Source organism: Protopterus annectens, chromosome 17.part0 (genome assembly GCF_019279795.1).
Source record: "Protopterus annectens isolate FY-2018-M chromosome 17.part0, PAN1.0, whole genome shotgun sequence".
NCBI lineage: Eukaryota > Metazoa > Chordata > Ceratodontiformes > Protopteridae > Protopterus > Protopterus annectens.
Window position 1 is genome coordinate 338,783,042 of NC_056751.1, and position 27,985 is coordinate 338,811,026.

The 27,985-nt window shown below is 37.0% G+C and overlaps 1 protein-coding gene across 4 annotated transcripts in view; it reads right to left on the reverse strand.

Moving 5' to 3' along the window:
• The window catches only part of DAGLA (diacylglycerol lipase alpha), a 2,305,179-nt gene that overhangs the window by 1,561,397 nt on the left and 715,797 nt on the right, over positions 1–27,985 (reverse strand). For all 4 annotated transcript variants that reach the window (XM_044059505.1, XM_044059506.1, XM_044059501.1 and 1 more), the window contains exon 3: positions 18,474–18,630. The gene's annotated coding sequence lies outside the window, so the exon portion shown is untranslated. The remainder of the gene's footprint in view (positions 1–18,473; positions 18,631–27,985) is intronic.

A 27,985-nucleotide genomic window follows, 5' to 3' on the forward strand; every position in this document is an offset into this window, starting at 1 on the left:
ATATTGTTGCTGAGTGTCCATATACCTGTGGCTGTACCGCAATCAGACCAAAAGCTGTGTTGATTTTGAGAGAGAAGGTGGTACTGGTTGATGCACTGAGCGAGTTACAAGTAAAGTATTTTTTCTAGAATCTTTCTTAGGTTAAGAAGAATAGAAATGGGCTGAAAGTCTAATGGACTGGAGTGACTGTGCTTCTTAGGGTGAGGTTTTACAATGCCATTCTTGCAAGTATTAGGCATGATGTTAAGTGTAATATATAGGTTGTAGATGTGTTTCAGTAAAGTTATGATGCCGTCTCTACAGTGATAATGCATGGGTGAAGGCCGTCAGTACCAGAGGGGCTGTCGGCTTTAACCTCTTCAAGTGTGTGTGTATGTCCTTGGGTGTGACAGGTCTGAAGTAGAATTAAGGAATGTATGGAGGGGAGGTGGGAGTGTCAGATGCATTTTGGGACTGGCTAGAGGGTGCAGAAATGAGAAACGGAATCAGTGGTAGAAAGTTGAGTATGTGGAATTCATGGAGGGAAGGTTCTTCCATCTTGCAAGATGGCTGACCTCTTTGCAGAAGTTTTTGGGTGATTTATTACATAGCTTACTTGGCAAGCTTGCGTAGCTAGGAGGAAGTGTTTTACAAGAAGCCATGTCATATCAATGAGTTGTAGAAGAGCTTTAAGCTCATAGGTTAACTTTAGCAATAATAGTGGGAACAATTTTTTTTTACTTGCATTTGCAGTCCCTTTATTGTCCTTATAAACATTAATGACAAAGTGGGAATTATAATTGAGAGTTCTACCAACAATTTTACAAAGTCAACAAATGTCCATTTTTTAGCCACTTCTTACAGAAGCTCAGTTATCATGCCTAAACTACATCGAATGGAAATGACACTTCACAGTTCTTCCATTTTCAATTACTGACATTCTTCCTCAACATCTTGTCTACCCAACACTGGTCTCTGGTTCAAGATAAGGTTACTACTGATTTTTCTAGTTAGCTCTTAGGCTTTTTTTCTCTCTCTTAGCCATTTTCCTTTAGAACAATGGAAAGGATTTGCTTGCAAATTCGCTCTATGGGTTTTATTATCAGAAGAATGAAAAGCAGAGTCCCCTTCAGCTTGCTGACTCATTCTTTGTTGGGTAATTTTTTTTTATTTCCTCCTTAGCTTCTTCTGCATCCAAAAATGTCTTTGATCCTCCAGAAAAAAAATATTCTAAACACAGCTAGATATAGCAGTTTGAATCCCACATGAAATTCCCTGATCGCAGGAATAAATTTGCTTCTCTTCTTTTTTACATTAAATAATCATGTTCTATCACTTCTGTCCCCCGTTTTTAATATTTTCCCTTCTGCCACTATTTTGTCAGGAGCAGCTCTATTTGCTGGTACGGCTACATCTTTACTAATATACATCCTGGCAGCTTTCTCATTGTCAGATTTGGAGCATACACATGATGTGCCCTTTCAGTTAACAAAACCTGCTGTGGAATACCAGTCCATTTGTTTATTTTGTAATTTCATAAAATTAATACAATAGATTACTTCATATTTCACTAGTAGAGTGGAAATCTCTGGTTTTCTCTACACATTCTGTTTTCTAACCCTACTATTTTTGAAACAGTTTTTCTTGAGAAGTCTCATACTTAGCCAGACATTCCTTATTTTCGGTCTCTTAATTCTACAGTTTTATCTCCTCATCTGTATAACTGCTTAAAGCATCTTCTACTGTTTCCTGTCTCGTCATTTGACTTTGCATATTCCTCCAGTGGCTCACTTATATTAAACCCCAATGAATGCATTTGATTTATTTTTCCCCTAAATTAATGGAAGTCATCTCCTGTACCAAAGCTGAAACCTGAACTGATTTTTGCTAAAACTGCAAGTCTCTTCACCACCACAGTTTTACCTTCCTTTTTTAGTTGAATCTGTGTTACTTTCTCCAGATTTCTTCACTGTTGACACCCAGGCAGTGTAGTGACTAACCAGTAACTGAATTTTATTGAAATTCTTAAATTTTCTCGGCTTTTTATACCACTATTTTCACAGAGGGAGAGGTGTAATCAAGAATACAGCCATCTTGGAATCCCCACTGGGATTCATTTGTTGTTAAAGACCTTCACACAAACTGCCAGTTCATAACACATTCCCCAGCACTGAACATTTTATGGCTCACACACAGACACGCGCACACACACACACACACACACACACACACACACACACACACACACACACACACACACACACACACAGACTAGAATACTAAATCTAACAGCTACACTTCCTGGGAACACAATTAACAGCCATTTTGAGAGGAGCCTAATAATGATGATAATGATAAATTACCTTTAATTTGGCAACTGAAGCAAATCTGTCCAGGGAATCTGCAGAGAGATTGACTATAATCATTATTAAAAAATTCTGAACTGTTGTTTTGATAAGACTCCAAAGTCCCATATAACGTGACAAGGAGAAGGCTGACTGCACTAAAGGCACTATTTACTGATTTACAGTCAAAATAAAAGTAAAAAAAAAAAATGATCAGAATCGCCATAAATAGTTTACATATGAAATTACATCATTCAGTTTAGAAAGTTAATCATTTACAACTTGGGTAATATATTTTTTTACATGTTACAAATGTCATAATCATACTTTTAAAGCTTATATTAATTGTTACTAAATATGCCTTTCTTTTTTTTCTAAACTGCAGAATAATATGACTTTTTAGCAACAGATAAACATATTCAAATAAAGACAAACCACACATTCTTATTAAAACAAAGCAAGATGTGTGCATAACTGTTGTAATTTATAAGACACTGTGGGTTATGTTAACATTCAGGCATGCCTGCTGTAGGTGTATTACAGTGAAACATGGCACGACAGTAAAAATCTTATCACAATGAAAATATGTTCTTAAAATCAGTCCGGGACAATGTGTACCACTAAATTTACTATGTATTCCAACAGCCATCATCACATTCTCACTGACTGCTTGGGAGAAATAAAGAAGTGCATGGCTATTTTTTTTCCACATGTAGAACAGACCACTAAGGTTAGCAGACGACTAACATGGCTTAACTGTGAAAAGAATGCCAAAGCTTATCTAGTGCATTAACACAAAGGTGGGATATGAAGATGTCTGCTAAACACCTTGATTTTCAAGCTTTTAAATCCTAATCGCAGAGAGTTCCTGCTCTGCCTTCTCTCTCGTCAAGCAATCCATTAAGGTCACTTAGATCATCAAAGCCTTTATCCACTGCTTTTGCTGCCTTGTACTATTACCAGCATGTAGATACAAGTCTTTCAGTATCACAGGCCCCGAGATCTGAACTTTCCTCCCTAGAGCAGATTGTTAGCTGCCCATTCTATCTGCCTTCACCACCCATCTAAGGTTACTCTTCTAACAAAACTGTGACTGTAGCTGGAGATATACTATAATATAATTCAACTGTCTGGCAGTTAGAGCAGAGGTCTAAGGCTTTGCGTTGTTAATGAAGTACTTCTTGAAAGCAAGAGTGCAGAGTTTAATTCTTTCCAGCTCCACTACATCTACCGTTTGCCTTTGAGCAAGTCACTTAACCAGATAGTGCTCTCAAGTCACCTCTGAAAAGGGACCCTTGTATCCACTGAGCTTATCTGGTTAACAAATGTATGCATACATGTATAAATACAAAACATTATGTTACTGCTATACTGCAAGTTTGTACTACAATATCATAATGGTGTCTACAATTTAATTCTTATTTATACAAAGCAGTAACAAGTACCTTGATTTACTTCACATTATAAAAGGTGGAAAAAATACAGAGCTTCACCAGGCTGGCATCTATTTAAGGAGTACAGCAAAACACTTCAGGTATACAATATTGTTTTGTATGCATTTTTTATGGCTTCATGTCCTTCTACCATCAAGCTACCAACACAGATCAAGGTAGGATGACAGCAGATCATAGCTAGGCCATCAGTAAGGCATCCATGAGGAGTATTTTGTGCTTTAACTGACATCTCAGTAATGAGGGCATGTTTAAGCTTTAACACCACTGCCAGTCTGGGAAAATGTGACCAAAGTTAATTCATGACTCTCTATGCCCTGCATAAGCATATGCTCCCATATGCCTGCAATATGAGTTACTAAGTGGTAGATTTTTGGCCAAATGCCCACCACTTGGACAATCCCTGTACTGCTGCCCCTCTTCCAAGAGATTGTGGCATTGCCAGGCCCAATTCACTCCTCCTCCATTCCTTTGATAGGTATACCCATCCTCTCCATGCCCAAGTCACTAATCGAACTTCGATCATCTGAGCTGTAGTCAAGGCTTTATCACACTACATAAATGGAGCTGACTAATGTTAATGTAATTATTTGTTTTTGAAAGCTGTTAAAACTTTGTTGCAATAAAGAAATACACTGGAAGTTCAGACTGAGCAATTCTTAGGTACATGCCTATTTTACAATGAAAAAAAGACACTAGTAAACATCAATCACAACCTATACTTTTGAACAAATTTTAAAGAACAGGGACTGAAGAGGGAGGCAGTGAGAGCGAAAGCATTTGGCAAGCCAGTGCTTTGCTCAGCACTTGAATCAGTAATATATTTAATAACTGTAGCAATTCCATAATGTAGGACAGGTAATAAGCATTTTTATCTTAAAATGGGTGTGTTATGCCATCTGAAGAATACTATTTTTCCATACTAAGACCAAAATTATAAAGTTGTACATCATTAGCATTTTGCTAATAGCCTTTCAAATATGTCCCACTTTGTAAGAGGAATTTAAATTTTGTGTCATTTTACCTTTAAGTTAATCTAATACTATTTGTGTTGATGGTTACTAGTCATTTGCACTTTACTATTTCTTACTACAGTATTCCTATAAGTAGATTGTGACAAAGGGACCTTACAGTCCAATTTACATACCTGTACAAACCAATATATATAATGCAAATCAAACATTCTTCCCTGAATTTACAACATTTATTCCACTATACTCTTGAAAAAAACAAAGACTACACTATATGAACCAAAGAAAGCAAAGGCCAAAGAATGGCATGCCTAACTCACAAATCTTAAACCATTTACCAATTAAGGTTTGGAAAATGATCACAGATTTCAGAGACTGCCACAAAAAAAAAAAAAAAAAAAACACACGCAAGGTTTCAGTTTAGAAGAGTGAATACTTTTTACCATTGGAAAAAAAAAAACGAAAGCTCATATCAGCAAACACTCTCCCTAATACCTAATAGGATTTTAACTGGCTGATTTTTTTGTGAGATCACATTGCATTGGGATAAGTGAATTTGCAAAATTTCCACTCTGGCATGGGCTCCCCATCCCAGTGAAGCAAAGTTCCTACCAAACTATGTGCAACTTGCACCAATGGATGGGTAATTAGAGATTGTTCCCTGGTCTGGCATGGCACGTATGCATGTGATGGACAGAGGCAGTCAGTAAATCAATTCCTATATAAATCAAGATTTGTGGGTCAAATTTGGGGTGCATGGCTAGGCTTATAAGGGCTCTAGAGGTTGTTAGCCTAGTATATACCTATGAACCTATTTTATATGTATATATATATATATATATATATATATATATATATATAGAGAGAGAGAGAGAGAAATACATGAACCTATAAAATTATTATATAAATATCTATGTCAGACAGATTGATTCATCAAGCAAAATTATCAGTTAATCATGCAACAAGATAGAAAATGATCACATTGTGTGAATGTGTGCCATCCATTGAAGCTCCAGTAATTAAAATATTAGAAAAATATTAACCTTTCCCCTTTAAGAGTTGTAGCCACCAGTGTGTGTGTGTGTGTGTGTGTGGGGGGGGGGGGGCGACAAGTTAAAGAACAGTACTTCCACAAACTGACAATGTCCTCCTGGAATTCATTTTGCAGGAAAGAATAGATTTCCATCAGAACAATAATCTGTAGGAAGGCGTCCGTTATAACTACAAAGCAAATATCTCCATTTGGCAAAAGAACAGAAGGAAACTCAAAGAGAACACTTAAGTGTCACATTCATCCTACAGTGGCTCTGTAAACTAGGGCTCTTGAATTATATAATATTTTATGACTCTGTGTATGCTGCCTTCAGTGAATTTGTAACAAGAGAATTTTTTAAACAGCACTGTTACGAGAAACCATCATCTCCGATTACACAAGTCAAATGTTGCAGACAAAGTTGTCACTAAAGGGTTAGATTTTTTCACTCCAATCCCCTGCCCCCCCCCCCCAGACACACACACACTGTAAATATTATTGAAGCACAGAACTATCACATGGGAAACAATAACATACGTGCATTATGTCATCTAAGGATACATCTTCACTTTGAGGATTTTAAAATAAATGAGGACATACACTATGTTACAAGTTCTGCCTAAAATCAGGTAACTAAGCAGAATTGTATCATCTGTCTTCACAAAGTCTGTACTCATTATTTAATTACTGTCTGTGACTTTCAGCAGTTTGCACATGTGCAGGAAGGTTGGGGGAAGCTCCTCATTTAACCCTAGAAAGCACAACAGACTCAAGATATAATCAATGCATATGAACCAGAGTCTAAAGGCAAAACAGAGAGAAACTTGTAGCGCAGCTTCCTCTTGAAGTGCAGCCATTTAGAAACATAAGACATACCTATCTCTGCGATCTTTGTAAATGTACTTATTAATGATAAGAAAAAAAATAATGAAATAAAACCATGCTCTAAAGGAAGCAAGTGGTAAGTACTGTACTGCACACTTAATATGCACCATGTTTCAGCACATATGTTGTGTCTTTCGGCTTTTCCCGGTTAGGGGTCGCCACAGCGGAACTCCGGTCCGCTAATGATTGGCAGTAGATCTTTACGTCCCGAGTTGCCAGCTCTGATGCACAACCTTCAACGAAGGTACGCCCATTCACGCATGTCTCCACACAGAAGACAGTTTAGCCGAGAATCGAACAGGTCAACGTCTTATTGTGAGGTGACAATGCTACCGCAGCACCACCACCGCAATACCATGTTTCAGCACATATACCTATACTGAATACATGGAAAGGAACAAAAATATGGACAGCTTGTTTATTTTGAAGCATAATCTGTTTCAGGCCTGTCCCTTTATAAATTGCAGTTCAGACAACAGAATAATTTAGATGTTTTTCCTTAGTTTTGTCTGGTTAACTGGCATACAGTGCCAAGGAAGTTATCTTTATGACTTCTGTGTCATCATTTCTGCCACTATTTTTGGGTTTGTCCGGTATTCTTGTGCTAAAAGGTTGAGAGGTAAATTACCAGCCTGGATGTGCAATGCTACAGCTTTCAGTCAGCTCAGTCTCTGAAAACTTTCAGGCTACATCCTCCTCCTTTTTTACATTCAATGCAGTGCTAAGCAGGTCAGACTCATTCAATATACAACTAAAACTTCACCTATCAAATCAATGCATCTGCGTCTCTACATCTCCAGGACAAATGCCACTATCATCGTTAGCTCGCCATATCATCATACCATTTCTCTCCACTTAGAATAATATGCCCTACAACCAGTCTTTACCAATATGTGAATAGCTTTACTAGAATCTCCCAGTCATATACACAGTTTTTGAGAAACTGCTCACCTCCCCACCTTTATACTTTTAATATAAAACCCATACAACCATATACAAGTGTCTCTGAACCCACCCCTTAAGTACGGTATTAATATTTCCTGCCCTACCGAATCCTTTCCTTCATTTCCATTTCTTTGACTTTCTAAGCACTATTCACAACATCTGTTTGACAAACCCTTTAATCTACCCCTTCAAATGGTCAATGTGCAACATCTACTAAAATGCATTATGTATCTTTTATATTGTGATATTTTCCTTTACTTAATATGAATGTAATCTAATTAGCAAATGCATGTGTACGTTTTAATGTATATATTACATGTTGTTAGGTCATGTATGTTACTGAATGTTATATTAAAAATGTTAGTAATATGTTGGAGCTTTTCTCCCCGGGTCTCCATTGTAAAAGGTTTTTTGAATAAACCCAGTAAGTAGAATCAAGGTAACTGTAAACAAAATAACATTAAATGCAAAACAACTTCTCTCTTCAGTTCCAGTGAAACTCTAAATATTCAAGGAGATGCTGTAGGAGCAGCAGTCAAAAGGTCTTCTGATATGTCTTAACACCACACCTTTCAACCACATAGAAAATAGGTACAAAAGCTTTTCAAAAGTAGGTAAATCTAGCTAAACGTCTGGACATCTAATTAGCATAACATCTGAATATCAGAGAGAGCATAACTCTTCTCACATCTATGGGGATACTACTCAGAAACACAAATTTCAAAAATGGGGACGGACAAAAATGATATAAAAATATAAGCATATTAGCAAAGAGTGTAAATTCTGTAGATTTTTAATAAATGATGCTGCAATAATTTATCTCGCAGAGTCATTTATTTTTGCCTCTGAAAAAGGAGCTGCATCATGTGGGTCCTCTCTCTTTAAATTATTGGTGGTCCGAGTATGTTGGTCATGTCGTACATTATCCTATGTATTAAATAGCTTCAAAATCATATATAATGTGAGGGATGGAGGCAGAAAATCTAATGATGTGGGTAAATAACGTCTAAAAACAAGAACATACCTCCAAAAATAGGTACACCTTGTGAAAGGGTAAATCAACGTGAAAATAGGTATGTACCTCCAAAATAGGTACAGATAAGAGGAGGCCTGCTTAACCACCCCAATACACATGCATATATATATATATATATATATATATATATATATATATATATATATATATATATATATATATATATATATATATATATATATATATATATATATATATACATATATATATATATATATACATACACATGCACACATATACACGCGCATCTTATTCTGCAGTTTCTAATTAGAAGAGAGAGATTGCCTGATTCTTATAGCCTCTATTTTGACCTTCCAAGGTAATTTCTGTACACAAGGCACAAAAAACCCTACATTTCAGAAGACAGATTCTCCATTTGTCCCATGAAAAATAAGCAGTTCTGGAGGATGCTTCACTAGGTTTGGCTCTAAAATATGTCTTCCTTTTGTGGAGGTCTTAGTTAAGGTGGTTGGTGAATGCATTTCTAACTTCCACAACAGAAAGATGGCAACTTCTAGCTTAAGGGAATATCCTTTAGGACTATTTCCAAGGAAATCTTCATCGGAGGACTGTCTTCATCCACTAAATTTCATATTTATGTCAGAAAAAATGTCTCTTTTTGTCATTTGAACCAAACGCTTCAGCAGCAGGCCTTAAGTTTCTTTCTTTCAAAACAATTTTCATGGTAAAAGTTACTTCTGTGAAGTGTATTACTTTATCTGCCAAATCTTATCTGCTGCTTTAAAACAACAGCATCCTCATAATACCAATTACTCTTCTATTCTAAAAGTCTCTCCTCCAGCAAAATATTTTTAAGCATGGATAATGCTGTACATTAAACCATGCAGAGCAAATGAAGTTTATAAAAATAAAAACATTTTTTGCTTCGTCTCTCTCTCACTCTCTCACAGACTGGACAATTTAGACACAATGCCTCTCGTGTGAAAATTTTTATTGCAAGGCATATCTGGTGGCTGCAAGAAACAACTAGCATATATTATGAATTAATTACATATACACCTGATAAATATAACCACTGCTTATCAGCATACTTAAGAGGTTTGAAATTTGAAACTGAAACCCAACTTGCAAAAGGAAACAAAATGCATCACTTCACACAGACAGCAGCAAACATGAACGAAAAAGTACATTAAGTGATACACTAGATGGAACAGATGAGCAGGCAAGAATGACATTTATTTTGTAGTGTTTCATTAAAGGAAAGTATCCTGCTGAGCACAAGTGAAGCAAACAGCCTGTACTGTGTATGAACAGAGAGCTGCCAGTAAAAGATATGCCTTACATTTAGAATCATTAGCGAACAAAATAAGGGGTTCACATCTTCAATGATATAACTAGTATAGCAATCAAGAAAAGTTAGCTTTATTTGCACACGATATTATTTTGTACTTGATAAATCCTTAAAAGTACACATTGGTGCTACTGAACATTTTGAGATGGTTTTATTTCTTTTTTTTGAGATGCAAAACAAATGAAGATTAAACAAAAGCTATAGCAGCAATCTATGTATCCGTGCATGAACTGGTTCAGCAATACTCGCTTATGAGGACATAAGATGAAGTATTTAGTAGTATGGAATTGAAAAAAATCTGTTTGGGCAGGTAAGAGAATAAAACAAAAGAAAATACAAAACTATGGAGCTGGAATATTTTTATTATGAATATAGATAGTACGATACAAGCAGTGGAAACATTTTCAGTCCCTTTACTTTTATATACGGGTCTGGCATATATTAATCAATCACATAAGAATTGAAGGAATGTATTTGGGAGGGAAGAGAGCCAGAGTTAAGTGGAATAAGTCAATTATCTCCATAGAATAAAGTGGTTTAGGATTACCTCATTTGAACAGATAGTTTAGAGCTACACAGTAAAGGCTCATACACATACCTCAGGCAGAAGGTTATAAATCAAAGTGGAAAGGAATGGTGATGGCTAGATGGAGGTGTGTATCAACAAATAAGGAGACACAATTTGGATGCAGGACCTTAAGGACAATAACAACCATCCGGAATATTATAATCATAAGGTACAAAAAGTATTCTAACTAAGCCAGCATGTGAATGGAGAAAGAAGATTTTACTAACAGGGATGAATGTAAGAGGAGATACAGAAAATAGGCAAGTGGGATTTGAAATTTACTGGACAAAATGAACAAAGGAACCAAGGTACTGGAAGAAAATAGGGAGGGAAAGGCCATAAGAGTGGAACAAGACCATGCAGAAGTTTGACCTAAAGGTTAGAGATGGCCTTCCTACCTGGGACTGATAACAAAGTGTACCAAACATAATGGAATGGAGGAGCATTGAATGAAAGACCACATCTGGAGGGGATTTTGATGCAGTCTAGAACAGATGCTGTTTTTAAAAAGTGAGAATTAGAAGGATGTGTAAAATGCTGTATGATAAGCATAAGAATCAGTCAGAAGAGTTTAGAAAAGACTGGGAACACAGACTAGAAAGGCAATTTACAAATGAACTATGAGAAGACATATGCATGGCTCTCAGTTATGCAACAAAATCCAGAAGGTTTAAGACTTTTGCATGAAGGTGTTTGTATGCATTTTTTTATACTGCAAACAGACTTCAGATAATTTTTACTTAGGTGGATAGCAAAGGGTAGAGGTGCGAAGAGAATGAAAAAATTAATTGGGAACATATTTTTTGTGAATGAGTATGTGAGGGAATGTAATGAGTTGGTAGATTTTTGTAATTTACTAAAGAATACTTTGTTAGAAATATTGGGGGAACAAATAGTTGACACCAAGGAAATTATTCTTTTTATTGGGATATAAAATCTGACTTGCCTAAACACAGTAAGGCAATAAGTTTATTGCTATTAGCTGCAAAAATGGAAGTCAAAAATGTAAACCAACTGTAACTAAAGTACTTTGTATTATAAAGGAGATAAAAGGATCAGAGGTGGGATCTTTAGAAATGGGAAAGAGCAAACTATATGTAGCACTTACCTATGAATCTATGGAATTTATAGGAACAATACATGCAGGATAATGCTCAGGAGGAGGAGGAGTGCAATTTAAGGGAAAGCAGGAACTGATCAATTTATATAATGCTGGAGTGCATGAAAATTGTTAAAACGATTACACATATGTATACTGCAAGAACATAACGGAAATATTATGTTTTCCTTTCTGTTGCTGTATGTGAATCTATGTAACTTTTACACTACTTTAAAAAACTCATGTTTAATAAATATGTTTAAAAAGGAGAAATTCAACAATTCTGCTCTTCCTTCCACCACTGGTTGCTGTTTGAGGTTTCAGGAATGACCAAATGTCTGATATCAGACAAATAACACCTTGTGACACCTTAGTCAGTGGCTGGCTATGGAAAGAAGATGGAAATCTCTGTCCACTGATAAAGACAGGTGAGTTCTGATTTACATTTGGTGGTTATGTGTCTCGTTTCACTTAGTGTCTGGCAGCAGATGTATGTGAAGGATTGTCAGAGTCAGTGAGTGTCTTTTAGGGAATACTCAATCGGGTGGAGTTAGCATGATTTCAGAAGAGTTGCAAATCATTTTAGAAGTACTAGTATAATGCAGTGAAGAACCCATCCCAATAAATATTCTGATGTGTTCCACTGGTGGGCTAGTTAATAGCAAGTAGTTGGACGAGAAGACAGAGCATCACCCACTTACTCATCAATGTAATCATAACAAAATGAAAAGGAGAAATTAAGTCTCCACTTTGGTGATCTGACCATTAGCTATTAACAATTTGTACTGTACTACAAGAGCAGTTGACCAAAAACAGTACTTTGCAGTTGTGCTGAGACAGAGAAAACTGGATGAAGCTCCTTCTATACAAAACTAAGCAATTAAACAATGAATGACAGTGCAAACCTAGGAGTGCTGGTTGGGTTTAATACAATGTGTTAGTATCTCTGCTGAAATAAAGAAGAGAGATATGGTATTTGACCATCTGAGATAGACTTGCTTTAATGCAGCAGTGTGTTGCATGCTTATATTTGCATTTCTGTGTCTAAATTGGTTCAAATTTTAACAACTATTTCACTGTTTCAATTTCAGTCTCTGACATATTTTTATACGACAAGCAAATGGCTGCAGTATAGAATGAGACTCTGATATGAAGGTGCGCACTTACATGTGTTGTAACTTGAAGATCAGCATACTGGATGTTTTGTTTATCCTTATTCAAATATAAAGTAAGCTCTAAGGGGTGGTAGATACTAACAGCAGTAGTTTTCAACTCAGCACATTGTAAATATGTCTGACTCATGGTTTCAGTACTTTCTATAACTGGAATTAGTATCAAGATGGAATACTATTAAAATATGGAAGACACATTACAATTATGATCATTTATTCTCTCACTGAAAGTTAGGGAAGGACACAAAAAAAATATTTTCATCAGGATTGAGTTAGAAGATGATGACATGGATTATGGATGGCTAGTACAAGGCTAATATTACTGTATTTGTATTCAGAAATATAGCAGTTTTTGCAAGTATACAACCAGACAACTTTAACTGTAGATTTACACAGATTACAAGCTAACTGCAGCTCTTGAAATGGGAGTGTAGCATTTGAAAACTGTCAGATCAATGGTTAAACATAATTTGATGATTACAGGCATAACCAGCAAGTAACTGATGCTACTATATTAGATAATAATACAGTACTTCCATTCTCAAGAAAAAAATACGCATTTAATGATTTGAAAAAAGGCCAACAGACATTTTTTTTTGAAAGAATGACAAGAGTTAAACTTAAACACTGGTTTCCAGTATATAAAAATCAATTAAGCACACAGAATTAAAATTTAAAGCTGATAAAACTGATGTCCTACAAAGTGAAATGGAAAAAAAGCAGCTCAGCAGAAAATAGTGACTGAGAAATTTCAAGACATTCTAATAACGAATATTAAGGTTGAAGGTGAAAGATTAATGAGTATAAAGACAAAGACATTAAGACAAGATGAAAATGACTTTGAAAATGGCCAATTTTTTAAATGGCTTTCTGAAAATGAAAAGTGCTGTAACATCAATGCTTCCTACAAGGACAAAGAAACTAAAATTATCTTCAGCATAATAGTAACAAATAAGAGACAAGTGTTAATACAATTAGTAACAGTGCAGATGTGCAGAGAGATGTTATGTGGGCCTTGTCTGGCTTTACACACTTAACAGAGTTGCTAGATATTGATATGGGGGGACCATATGACCTTGACCAGGAAACTATCTGGGTACAGATTTTTTCACTTACTCCCTGAAGTTCATTGGGGGGGGGGGGGGGTTGGTCCATTAGGAAAGGAAGCTTTCCTATACATAGGTCAGTTTAAAAGGGAAAGTATTAGTGAAATAATTCTCAATGACAAAGAAAAGCAGTTGGTGAACAAACATGTTTGGAGAACAGACAAGTAAACAACTTTATTTTTAATATTTGAAGTTATATTTTAAGTAAAACTGAGACTGTAGTGTTATCAAAATGCTTAAATTATGTTTCATCACAAAATATAAATGTCAGGTGGATTTTGTTAGACTTTTATTTATTTGTCAACAAACTTAATCTAAAAGTACATTTTAAGGATATAAAGGAAGATGTAAGGAAATAAGGATGCATTCCAAGGAATATAAATCTACAGCACTATTGCATACGACTTTTTAAATTGTTTATGGATATGTGCAAAACGACAGGCTCAATTAAGCCAGTTGTAAGAAAACAGTGTGTAAATAAGCAGCTGAGTTTTATTAGGTATATTTGCTACTTTAGCAGACTATTGTGACAAAATTGATACATTGGAGAAAGAGTAACTATTATAACTTTTATCAATAGACATAATGGGTCTACCAAAATGTTTGGTATTCTTAATGTGTTAAGAGCATTCATACACATGCATGCTTATAGGGAAGGGTTAGCTTGACACAATTACATGCAACTATTGAGTATTTAACTAACAATTATTCAATAATGAAATATCACCGTAATTGTACTCATTTATTCAGCATGAATTATAGTATGCCACAGTTATATAGTTTGCCAAAAATGCATAAAATCCTACTACGCCCCATTCAGGCTGACTTATGCAGCAAGGAGTATATTACACACACTGTCTGATGTTTTGGATTTCATACTCAGACCTTGCTGTGACTGGATGGCGCATGACCTATGTTCAACTAGTGGCATGGGGTGCTAAAAGGACTAGATGTAAGAGGATGGAACTAAGGGTCTGACGCTATCTTGTTCATTTTTGTGGAAAGGAGTTAGCTTGGCTGAAGGAATGCAGATGTATGGTAGCAGCACAAACAGTCTAGTGCACTCACACTGTAAGAGATGCACCACTTAGTTATGAGGTTGACCATGAAAGCATACACCTCCACAGGCAGCTACACCAGAGCTCATAGAGCATGGAACTGAGACAATCCATAAGATCCACAGGCTGCTTCCAAAGGGTAACAAATGGTAAACAGAGCTATAGCCATGATGGAGGAACAAATGGATCAAAAAAAAAAAAGGAAAAAACTAGAAGAGAAAAAAAATGTTGAGCAAATGATTTGCACAAACAATTCATCATTAAAGAGGTATGAAATGTTATTAAAACAATTGGTCTATATTGCTGAGTAGTAAACAGGTGGGTGGTGGTGTTAGTTTGATGTCACCTTTTACCTACAGAAGAGAACAGAATTTGAATGAAGAATTTTTGTGAAAGGAAGCTCAAGTAGAATTATGAAAGACACTCGTAAGTGTGGAAAATAGTACATGCAATGATAGTAAGGAAACTAATTTGTTTCTATATATCCTGAAAATGATAGGATGCTGTATGCTAATGGTATACACATTGTAAATCAAGGGGGTTTGTGTACATAACCAGCTGGGAATGTAAACAAGTTTTATATAAGATTTGCATAAAACAAGAGTAAAATACAAGCATGCCATTTGTGAAAGTGACAGGAATAATGTACTTTTTAAGCATTTTGGAGACTGTGCAGTTAATGGCCATTTTAAATTTCAGGCATTACAATGTTATTAAAGAAAAATGCAAAGGATAATTTTGGAAATTATATATGGTTACAAGAAACAAAATGCCATTTGCAGATAAATGTTAATAGATGTTCTGGAATCAATGATGCCATTAACATCAAACTGGCTTTAAGACTAAAAAAATGTTTAAAAGAAAGCATGTGATTAATTTTTGGCATGTTTTTGAGGTCATGTGATGCATTTAAAGTGCATTTAATGGTGAATCATTGTAGTGGTTTTAATGAAATCTGAGGAATTAATATGTTCAAAAGCTAACTTTTGTTGTTCTGACACAGTTTGTAATGTTATTTGTTAGTTTTTGAATTACTATGTATTAAGCAAGCATGCACATACAATACATTTTACTATCATTAACATTTTTTGTCTTTCTAAGCTTTTTAAAACTGTGACAGGAGACAACCATTAATGTAATTCAGATGATATAGTATCATACATATATAACATATCTTAGGACAAGTGTGTGATTAAGCTATATACTGATCTACAGTGTCTTTTTTATTTTTTATTTATTAAATGTACTTTTTAACCCTTCGATTTCTAGCACTTTGGTTTTGTTACATTTTCTTGGTTTGTCGGATCTGTACTGTTTTTAGTGAATAGTTGATCTACACAAGAAACAGTGGTTAGCCTGGAAAACAGATGGAGTTGGAAAACCCTACAAAAATGAACTGATGTTGCTTAGTAAAAGTGCTATGCTATCTGTATGGTAATTATAAAGACAATGTTAGGAGTGTTGGATTTTAAATGTCTGGGTATGTATTTATTTTCAACCTTTTAGAGATCGTACTAAGAACTTTACAAATAAATCTGTGAAAACTGCAAAAAACAATCAGTGCTATGACACTCAAACAGCCATACCTCTCAAGTGTACCTCATTACGAGGAACATACCTCATTTGGGGTCTTAAAAAGTTCATGTTCCTCGAAGTTCCTCAAAGTTCCACATTGAAAGAGTCCGTCACACATTCAGTGTTAGGAATTTTTTTAAGTGAAATCCATGGTAAATAGAAATTAATCATATTAATTCATTAAAGGATCTTTTTTATAAGTAAAACCAACATATTTTAACAATCCTATGACCTTCCCATTCGAAGTTGTTAGTAACCCATTAGTATGTGTTCCACATTTTGCCCATTTGTTCCACATTATGAAGACGAGTGTTCCTCATTTTGGAGATGGAAGGTTGAGAGCTATGCATACAGCATTTTATTATATCACATTTTTTTCAGGTGTGAAGTATTTCTACTATAGTATTTTTTCAGTAAGGTAATTTCTAATAAGAAAGCATATCATATTATTGCTGATTTTACATCAAGCATACTTAATATTAGATATCACTGTGCATTGCACACTGACCTAGGGATGCTTTGTTTTAATGAAGCAAAACACTGTTAGCTAACTTTGCTATTTTGTAAGATTAATAAGTTTACTGACAGACTCATTTATGCATATGTGCAAAATATCATCCCTTAAGGAATATGCAGCACTTCTGTTTAGTGTACAAATGTTAAAAAAGTGATATGCTTTAGGTCACTAATTTACATATGGTAATTACTGAAAAAGCTTGATGCTATTATAAGAACTGTTCCCATTTCACTTTTTAAAATGTGCCACATTTTTTGAGCTAATATCTATTCATGTACATTTTCTAAATGATATGTCCATGTTAATTTTGAAAACGTTTGAAACTTCCATCATAAAAACAGGAATGTACTGTGCTGATTTGTGAGGGATTCTTAGTCCAGATACATATCATCAATGAACTGTTTTTTTTTTCTTTTTATAATGATTCATTTTTTCAAGAAATACAACAGCAGATTAAATCTATGAACAGCTTCTTCAGGTTAAACTTCTTATGACCAAACATTAACTTGTCACAAATACATTTTTTTGAAAAACATTTAATGAGATAGTCACAGTATAAAAGAGCGTAGCAAACAAAGAGGAAAGAGCAAATGAAACAACATTTGTTTGTCACACACACTAGCAAAAGTCTCAGCTTTTTTAGTGCATGCAGGCTGATGAATGCTGTTACACATGAAATGCTGTTTTGGTGCATATTCATTTTTTCAGTACATTGGCTTTACTAGTGAACTCTACTTCCTTCACAGTCATTCCATTTTAATCAGTAGCACATACATGTATGCTGCTTGCGCCAACATGCGTCTTACACGCCAGTTACGTAGTTTGCTTTCCACACTCTCTTCAACTTCTGCAACAACAGTGTCAGAAAGTTTTGTGGCAGAAATCTCACTGGCTCCTCAATGCAATGGACTACATCATATTTAAGTATACTTCAATACCTGATAACACAGATATTCTGAATGAAAATGTCACTTGATTTCACTCACTAAGAATATTGTTACAACAAAAATGTCATTTAGTGAGCTATATCCTATTATCCCTGGTGACTACAGGGAATATGAACAAATATTTTTACAACAACGCACATCAGCACACTCAAAACTGTATCAACATTGAACTAAAGTAGAGCTAAAACAGGAGAACATCTGATGCCTTCTGGAAGTTACAACTGCCCAGCACAGTGCATTCTCAGGAAAACAATGAAGGTGAACCACAAATAAACACGAAGACAACTTATAAATAAAGCAAAGCAAGGCATTAAAACTCAATTAATTGGAGAGAGATGGCAGCAGACATTTATATTACACACAGCATGTTGTTATATCCCAGCTAATCACTGTCCTTTTCAATACACTTCTTTCATATGTGTCCTGACAAACTGATGCAATTTAATTTATTAATTTTACTGTCAAGGTACTTACATTTCAATTTTTGAGGTGGTGCCTTTTTACAAAGTCCTCAGTTATTCAGATATAGACTTACTTTCTCTTCTTTGTTGCTTTTTCATAAACATCAAGATACAGCAATACGCCATCCTGTAGCGAAACATAACTGTCAACAAGATATAGGTTATGAGCCCTAAAAAAAAAAAAAGGATGAGAATGTTAATGAAATTCACCATAGTTTAATAAGAACCATTCAGTAAAATGTGCATTTCTACACTAACAGCAGAGCAAGATTAACAGGTGTAATAAAAACAGAAGTCTAAGCTAAAAAACAAGATTTTAGCACCATTCCACTGGTGTACCTTCACAGAGAGTATCTCAGAAGTGACAGGCTTTAAAACTAATTTAAACAGTTTTAGTTACAGCAGCAATACTCACCATGTTCTTATATAATTGTAGCAACACTTACTATATTCAAACAAGGAGGATACATACCATAAACAACGAGGTTGTGATATAGAGAGAGACTTGTCACACAACGGTAACCCAGTAGTGAAAAACAACTCCACCCCCTCCACTAAGTATGAAAAAATACTGGGATGAAGAATGCTGATGTAACTTGGGGTACACTGGAGCTGCCAAAAACAGATAATGGGAATGCAGGATTCATAAACATTCCACATAAATGAGTCCTGCTTCCTATCCTTAGCACACAATGTGTATAGCTAATCCTACAGCATCACTCCTGACAAACTATGAATGTGTCTGAACCCATGGGACTAGCTATATGTTGGCCAGCATTTTGCATGCTCAACAGGTACAACTTTGTCATGCTTTCAGTGTGTGACCTCAAAATTAAGGGATGTCAAGTTGTGGGGCTGCACTACAAGATCACACTGCATATTTCTCAGGAAAATGTGTCAAGAGTTGTCCACAGTGTATGAAGGAGATGGCTCTTATACTGACACTACTGCACATGTGCATGGTCCTCATAAGTCCCCTACAGCAGTGATCTGGCCACAGCACAGCTCAACCTGTATGCTGGTTCTGGTACTCCACATGTACCGTCTTTCTACCATTTAATGTCTGCAGTACCAGCACAGAGTAGACACACAAGTGAATCATCTCCTATAACACAAAGGCCCATTCATCTGAACTGGTCATGCTGTTACACTGGCATTCAAGGCCAATGGAGGTATAAGGAATTAAACCCTGTATGATGCACTACAGGAGAGAACTTCATTAACAGCCTTAATTCTTTGTTAACTGCCAACTCAGACTGATATATTTACATGCATATATATATAATTAATATATATTAATTGGTAAGGCAATTTATCAGGTCTATATTAGTTCGCCTAAATGGTATTCTGGCAAACATCTATTCAGCGACCTGTAATCAGTGAAAATTGCATCAGCGATTCACTGAAATTACCAAAGGCAACAAAATAGTTGCCAGAAGCACAATGGACCAACTCTTAGTTGACTTGAACACACCCAAGTGGGGACTTCACCCCCACGCCCCCCCAACTGTAGTTCAGTAGCTGTCCGTTGTGCTTCGGCCAACTGTTTCGTTGCCCTTAGTGAATTCAGCTTATTGCTGAAGCGATTTTTGCTGAATACAGGTCACTGAATAGGTGTTAGCCAGAATACCATTTCAGCGACCTAATACAGACCCAACTAATCAACTAACATATGGAGAAACTCAAAACAACATTACAGCTGACGAAGTATACTTCAAAAACAGGCCCTCCTACTTGTGTGAAAGTTCATGTATTACTTTTGCCTTAAGCTACACTAGACCAAATTAAGTTGAAGTAATCATGCTCCTTGCAGGATTTTAGTGGAATAAACTGAAACTTACATTCACTGTGCCACATGCAAAGTCATTTCCTAGAGAGGGCCCATCACTCCGGCATTCTCTTCAATATACCTGTTATTACAACACACAATTCTCCTGTTAACATCAAACATTCTAACACCGATGACCATTCATGTAGACCCATGCAATACTCCCCCCACTTGGCTACCCTTACACCAATCACCCTTAATCTGAAGAACCCACTCTGAAGTGAGGATAGCTATTTTAATAGCAACTCATTGCTAGATAGCTGAGCAAGGTTAAATGGGGTAAAGGCTATTATACTGCAGAGGGGTACATTTTGTTTTATGACATCTTAATCCCTCCCTTGGACTGCATGCATATAATGGCATCATGTATTATTCAGATGTTCCTGCACATGTTATGACTGAGTATGCTCCTATACTTTTAGACATGGTGTCAAGAAATGAACCTGTAGCTTGTACAAGAGAAAGTCTTGTAGTGACACAAACCTTTTTATGCTCAATATCGGCGACAAAGAAGAGCTGGAATTAAGCTGTTAAATCTTCCACCTATCCTAGAAGATCCAAAAAAAAACAACAGGAAGGTTGCTCAGGTGGCACAGAATGATAAAACCCAGACAACAGTCCAAAAGACCTAGGTATGATTAGCAGCTTGGGTGACGGATAGAGCAGCAGGTAAGATTGGCGTGCCCATCCTGGGAGGAGAATGACATGTGGGTGGGTGCACAGATCAATAAGGAGCTTCCCGGCAGAGGCCAGGAAGCCAACTGTGATGTGGTTTAGGCCAAAAGGAGAGAGAAAGCTTGCCGGAGGTAGCACATTTCAGAAGTGAAGAGTATTGTGGTGCAGTGTGTCCACTGCATGATCCGTGGGCTACTGTTTAAGCACACTTATCTGGAAGGAACTGGGGAAGGGCAAAAAAAAATAGAACCCTCCCCCGGCTGACAGTTGGATAGAGCAACTGCCCAAGCTGCCCATACGTTCTGCATTGGCCCTGGCTTAAAACTTGCTTTTAGTCTGGGTGGCGATTAGAGAGGCTTACAGACATCATGGACATGGGAGACTAGGACACCAGGGGAGGAAAAAAAAAAAAAAAAGCAGGGGACACTCTTACTGGACCAGGAAGATGGACTTCATGAATGTTACTACCAAAACTGGTGTGTGCACAGATTTCCAAGCATCACACTGCCAATTTTACAGCTATACTGCCTTATTATTCCCAACCTAACTTTGTAACTTTAAAGCAGGTATCAAGAAGTATGTCATCTCAATATAAATTGTTGTTATGTGACGTGGCAGGCAGAGTGTGGTACAACTGTACAAAGCTTACATTTTTACACCTACCTTCAATCACTTCTGTAAACTGTGATAATTAGATAACCCAATTTCTAACTGCAAGCTTCAGTTAAGTCTTCCATTGTCCTCCCTCCCAACTAAATGCACTACTTCCTGAGGTTGTATTACCTCAAGATGAATGGTAAATTTATTGTAGAGGTCTAAAGGTACACAAGAAAGGCTGCCTAGTTACAGGACATTTGTTTGTCTTCAAGAGATGAATGACTACAGGGATCAAAATCCAAGAAGGTGAGAAGAAAAAGAAGAGCTGGCAACCAGTAGCAACCATGGGGCATCATGATGTGTATTGGCTGGCCTACAGATGCCACAAAACATAGCAGCTTGCTGAAAAAATGCTGACTTTTAATTGTTGATTGCAATATCCAATCCATAGCTCATCAAGGAGGATTCCTGATGTAAATCATGGAAATTCAATGATGTCAATCTTCACATAAATGCAATAAAGTAAGTTCAAATCCATGAGCTTCAGAAATACTTTGGCTTTGTCTAAAAGTGACAATTATTTAATGAGATCTAATGAAAATGCATGTTACAGATCTAGGTTTATGACATATGATTTTAAAAAAGTCAAACTCTTACTTCCTGGAACAAAATGAAACAGTTTCTTGGCCTGGTCAAAAAGACAGCTAGCAACACAAGTCCATTTGTACAGAACCCAGTAAATACCAGTAAGAGTGGGTGCTAACAAATGTGGCCACTTGAAGGGGTGGCTGCTCATGTTATCAAAGTCTAGAAAATGCTCTAACAAAATTAGCAAAAGGAAACTGCAAAAATAGAATATAATCAATGTCAGGGATTGTTAACCAGTTAATCGTGATCTCCGGGCAGATCTCAGAGGCATCCAGAGAGATTCATGAATATGTCACTGAAAGAAGTTGCTCACACAGCATATAGAATTCCAGTATGGACCTCAAACATATAGTGTTTAATGTGCTGCAAACAACCAAAAGTTATGCACATTATATCTGATATGGATCCATGAGACGCATCAACGGATTGGTAATAGCAGAACAGCCATGTGGATGTACAAAAATGTAGCATGTACTGTGCGCTTCTTCCTCCTGCAGCCCAAAGAGCTGGGTGAGGGGGGGGGGGGTCACACAACCAAGATTGTGGGCTTCAGGCTTCAAGGGTTGACATGTACAGAGGGTGGCAGTTATCAGCCCCACAGAAAAAGTCAACTGTGCTATGCAAACGGAAATAGTACCCACAGCAGCATGCCCTTATGCCACATGTATGTGGTATAACAACTCTATACTACCTGAGAAGCATCACAGCTGCAATTAATGCACATTCTTGAGTTACTTTTTCCATACAGTTATGCACTGTTTTTTTTTTTTTTGCAATCTGGTAAGCAGCTTATATAGCAATCAATGCATCTGAAGGGGGACAGCATGTAGGGATTCTACAGGAGGCCCTACTTCATACCTTTAGGTGCTGTTGCCATGACAGCACAAAGGAAGGTAGAATAGGGTGTTTGTAATATTACTGGCATTTTTAAGGAAATTGCAACAACCTTGGAGGCCTGATGTATGCACTTTTTGTATGGCGTTGCACATATTGGTCTTACTCTGTGTCTCAGTAGCCTCTGGTATGCCACAAAGAAAAAGTTAACATATTAAGTCTGTATTATATCCACAACATGTACAGCTCATCATGTACAGCAAAGCAGGCAAGCTCAAGGATCTGAGGGTTTAACAACAAGAAAAAAAAGGTTGCCAGGACAGAAGATCACAAGCTTCTAAACTTGCAATCTGCAGTTTTATACAGCAGCTACCATTCTGAATGCTGCACATTCATAAGATAGTTTTGGCTTTTTAAGAAAGTAGTATTTTTTTCATGGAGAGATGTGGTGACGGATTTTGTAACCATTTAAAATGTCAGGACCTGCTAGAGCAAATCCTGAAATATTGAGACTGAACGGTCAAAAGAACAGACTTACATATACTAAGTCCGAGATGTTACTTCTTGGATTATTCACTTTTCTCTGAGGTTTGGTAATACTGGAGTTGGTATATATAAATCTGCGGGGTGTGGGGGGCTTGACTTCCCCCATGGGAGTGCAGGGAGACTTTGGAGAAGACCGATTTCGAGATTCGCTCTTCTGCATTTTCGGTCTTTTTTGTTTTTTCCAGCGTGCTGGCACTCTACATTTCAAGTGCTGATATTTCAATAGAGAGCAAAAGAATTTAGATTCTAAAAGAGTCTCTGCGTTTGCAAATGTGGGAGACCACATATCCACACAGTAGTTCAAAGGCATACTACTCAAATAGTATACCTCACAAAGATGTGGTAAATTTGTTATATTTAAGATTGTTTTCTTAGCATAAAAAGTAAATATTTAACAAAAGACTCCAATTACAGTTATACTGAATGAATTTAATTCTTAAACAATTTGAAGACGAGGACCTTTTTTATTTTTAATAATCCATGAATGAAATACACATACATTTTAAATTTGTAATGTTGAAGTCATCTGTAATGGTTTGAAATGATGGGACCAGCATGAGCATGTCCCATAACATGGAGACTGAATGGCCGAAAAATGGACTTACATATGCCAAGCATGAGATGTCCATTTCTCAAAACATTCCCTTTTCTGTGAGGTATTGCAACCTCAGAGTTGGTATACACAAGCTTGGGAGTGCACAGGGGGCTTGCCCTTCTGCAAAAAAAGTTTAAAACAGAAGAGTGATGTATAACATTTGCTCATCTCCTGCAGTTTTGGTCTGGTTTTTTTTTGGTGCATTGACACTTGATTTTACAGATGACATTTCAGTAAGGAGCCGGACACTTCACTTTTATCAGATTAACACGTGCTGATAACTCCTCCTATCCCACTACCAGCTGTATCTTCTAGAATATTATTACTAATCAGTTTTTGAAAACAATGACAAGGAAGATATATTTTCTTTTCCTTTAACTCCTCTGTTGTGAAATGTAACCATTTAACAGAGACAGCCTGACTATACCACTGGCAAACTGTGTTTGAATAATGTCAAAGGTTAAAAAAATAAATAAAAAAATATTCACTGAAGTAGGTAATGGAGAAGAAGTGAGTGTTGGAGGCCTCAGCATCTCAGGTGAAACAGAACTACTGATCTTTTTTGATGCAGAACAATGATTCGTAAACTCCAGAAGTTATGTTATTTGTAAAGTTACATCCAGGTGACATCCTATAAATTCTGTCATCAGAACAGGAACCGGTTTTGACTATTCCATGTTGATCCTAATCCCTAGTTGGGTACATAACTGGAGCAAGGCATCCCTGGCTTGAACTAGTGAATACCTGGCGGTAGCAGCTGTGAGTCAGTTGTCTAAGTACAGGAACACTCAGATCCCTTGCAATCTGAGGTGAGATGTGACCACTGCCATGCATTTGGTGAATACCTGGAGGGCAGTGGTGAGACCAAACTGCAACGTCCTTAACAAAATCTAACTGTCTCCAAGCAAAACGTGGGAGGAATTCTTGGACTGCCTGTCTATTTTTTATGTGATAGTAGGCATCCTGAAGGTTCACCTATCACATCCAGTCGTGCTACCTCAGAAGCAGCAAAATGGACTGGACCGTAACAATGCATAATTTTGTCTGTTTCACATAGTGGTTTAGGTGGCTGAGGTCCAAATGGGCCTGAGGTCCCTGTTCTTCTTCGAAATCAAAAAGAATCTGGAGTAGACTCCAGCTGCTTGCTGGTCTAGTGGACCTCCCTGATGATTTGTTTGTCTTGCAGCTTTTTGATTTCTTGAGCTGCTGACTTCCTATGGTGGGGGGGGGGGGTAGAACATCAGGAAGTCTTCTTGATGAACTTGGGGATAGGGAAAGGAAAGGGAATAAAGTAGCCTCTGGTTATTATTCTCTGCACCCACATATGTTGGGAGATGACCATCCAGGCTAGAGGGAACAGAGACCATCACCCCCAACTGCCTCCAGAGTACAGCAGTCAGGCAGCCCTTCAGGAGCACTAGAAGGGTTTTCAGTAAAGGGGTCTCAAAACCCTTGGTTCTGTGGACCACTTCTGCCAAAAGTGTGATGTACTAGACAAAAATAACAGTAGGTAGAGCCAAAAACTCGAGGAAAAAAAGGTTGTTTACCAGCACAAAACAAATAAACCAAGAATTGAGCCAAAGGACCACATATAAAATGTACAAGAGGCAAATGAGATCTGAGGTATTGTGATGACAGAGGGAATTATTGGTAGGGGAGGATCCTGAGCACTGGATCCAAATTTCTGGAAGCTGCCGGCATCAGATGCATACAGATCCAATAACCCTTCAGTTGAGGTGGAAGGGCGAGACAGCTTTGGATCAATGTAACACAGCTCCCTTCAGTGTTATAGTACTTAGTGTTTCTAAAGCACCTCAAGCAAAATATTACACTCTACATACACATCTGTGTCTAATTTAAACTAAACATTTTCTTAGTTCAGAGCAGTCCTTTCTAACAGCGTGATTTGCACTCGTGTCTCATTGCCACGGAGGCATTTTCAGATGTCAAGGGCATTGCAGGGCGTGTGCCTTTGTGGATGGAGTTATTTTATACACCCCACCACCACCAAGAAGTGTGTATTTGAGTTTTGTGCCGATTGTCATGCAGAGGATGTGGTGTGCTTGGCACAGTGCAAATCATGTCCTAGTTTTTATGTTGGGAAGGCTGACTGTGGGTTGGAGACAGGAATCTTGAATCGTTTGTCATCTATTGGACTTAAGGATGAAAGAGGTGCTTTATACCGACATGTTTCCACACATCTAGATCACATTTTCTCTTTCATGGTATTACAGATTGTGGAGGTGGGAGGAAGGGAGGGTGATACTGTAAATAGTAGAGTTTGCTGAGTTAGAGTGGATTGTACAGTTGGCGGCTGATGGCCCACCGGGAATGAGTAGTGCTGTCCCTTTAAAACCAGGCTTTGGGAGAAGGCGGGTAGAGTGCAAGCAACGATTTGTTGTTTTGAACTTGATTGTTTAATTGTCATGTTTTACTTGTATATAATGTTGTTTTGGAGTGTGTGGCATTTGTCTGAGGAAGGGTATCGCCTGAAGGTGCTGACGTTTTGTAGTGAATAGCGTTGGTCAGTTTGGACTTCTTCTTGTTTGTTTTCTGACATTTTTACTATATTTCTGTGAGTGGAGTCCTTAAGGGAAGTAAAGAAGCTTTTGGTTTAGTAGGCCATGATGATGATTTGATCCCCTAGCTGTCATGCTGTACAGTACAACACAGTGGGCAAAAGTAGTTTATTGGCATGCCTGTGGGAAGGACAGAAGTGGAAGATGGCCACAACAAATTGGATTTGTACTGGATGCAGTATGGCTGTCTCAGTGTGGGCCATCTTTTCTTTAGCATGCATTCTTTAAAGAAAATTCCAGCTTCATATACCAAATCAGTCTTTATGACAGGTGCAACAGGTTCTGACTGAATTTTTCTTTTGGGGGGGGGGGGGTAAACTCTTGGCTAGGCTTATAAGGGCCCAAGGGCCATTAGCCTAGTAACCTCCTCACGCCTTTCACTTGATTAGCACTCAAAACAGCTCATAGCTCCCACATACAGCTCATTTTCACATTTCTGTTCATCATCATGCAAATTCTTGAACTCTCTTGTTTTCTTTCCTGCAAGTCTTAGCAAAATACAATTTTCTAGCACAGTGTACAAGATTAATTGAGCACTTGAATTGTTCAATCGTTTCTCTGGACTCTAGCTTGTATTCTCACATGGCTCTCTTTTTCAGATCCATCACTTCTATAACATTCTTATTTTATTTCTCATTTTTGGGTCACATTTTACCATTATCACACCACTTTTCAGTTAGTTATTTTAATTGTGTACTACTAATTGTCTTTGCTATACACACATACTCAGTTTCTGATAAGGTCAGTTTCGTTTTCCTTAATACCCTACCTCTTTTTCATCCCTTCTTATACTTACTACAATACACCCCATCACAGACCTACATTTCTTGAATTTCTGCCCTAAATTTTATTGTGATTTTGTGTGTGTGTGTGTGTGTGTGTGTGTGTGTGTGTGTGTGTGTGTGTGTGTGTGTGTGTGTGTGTGTGTGTTTAAGGAGTTGAGAAAAAACAACAGGACAAATACAAGCAATAGGGGTTCAAAGGAAAAGACTGCCTTCAGCACAGAGAATGTTTTGTCTTTGCAAGTCTTTCACTCTGTTACCAATTTAAAGCATCATTACTTTTGCCTTAGAGTTTTTGTACAGCTATACATTTTATTACCCTAGATGTTCACTTCACTGCTCCTGCGAACAAAAACTGTTGGAGATCTGATGTACAATCTATACAGTAACATAATGATTTCCCAAAAATCTGAGTTTAAAATACCTAGGAATACTTTAAAG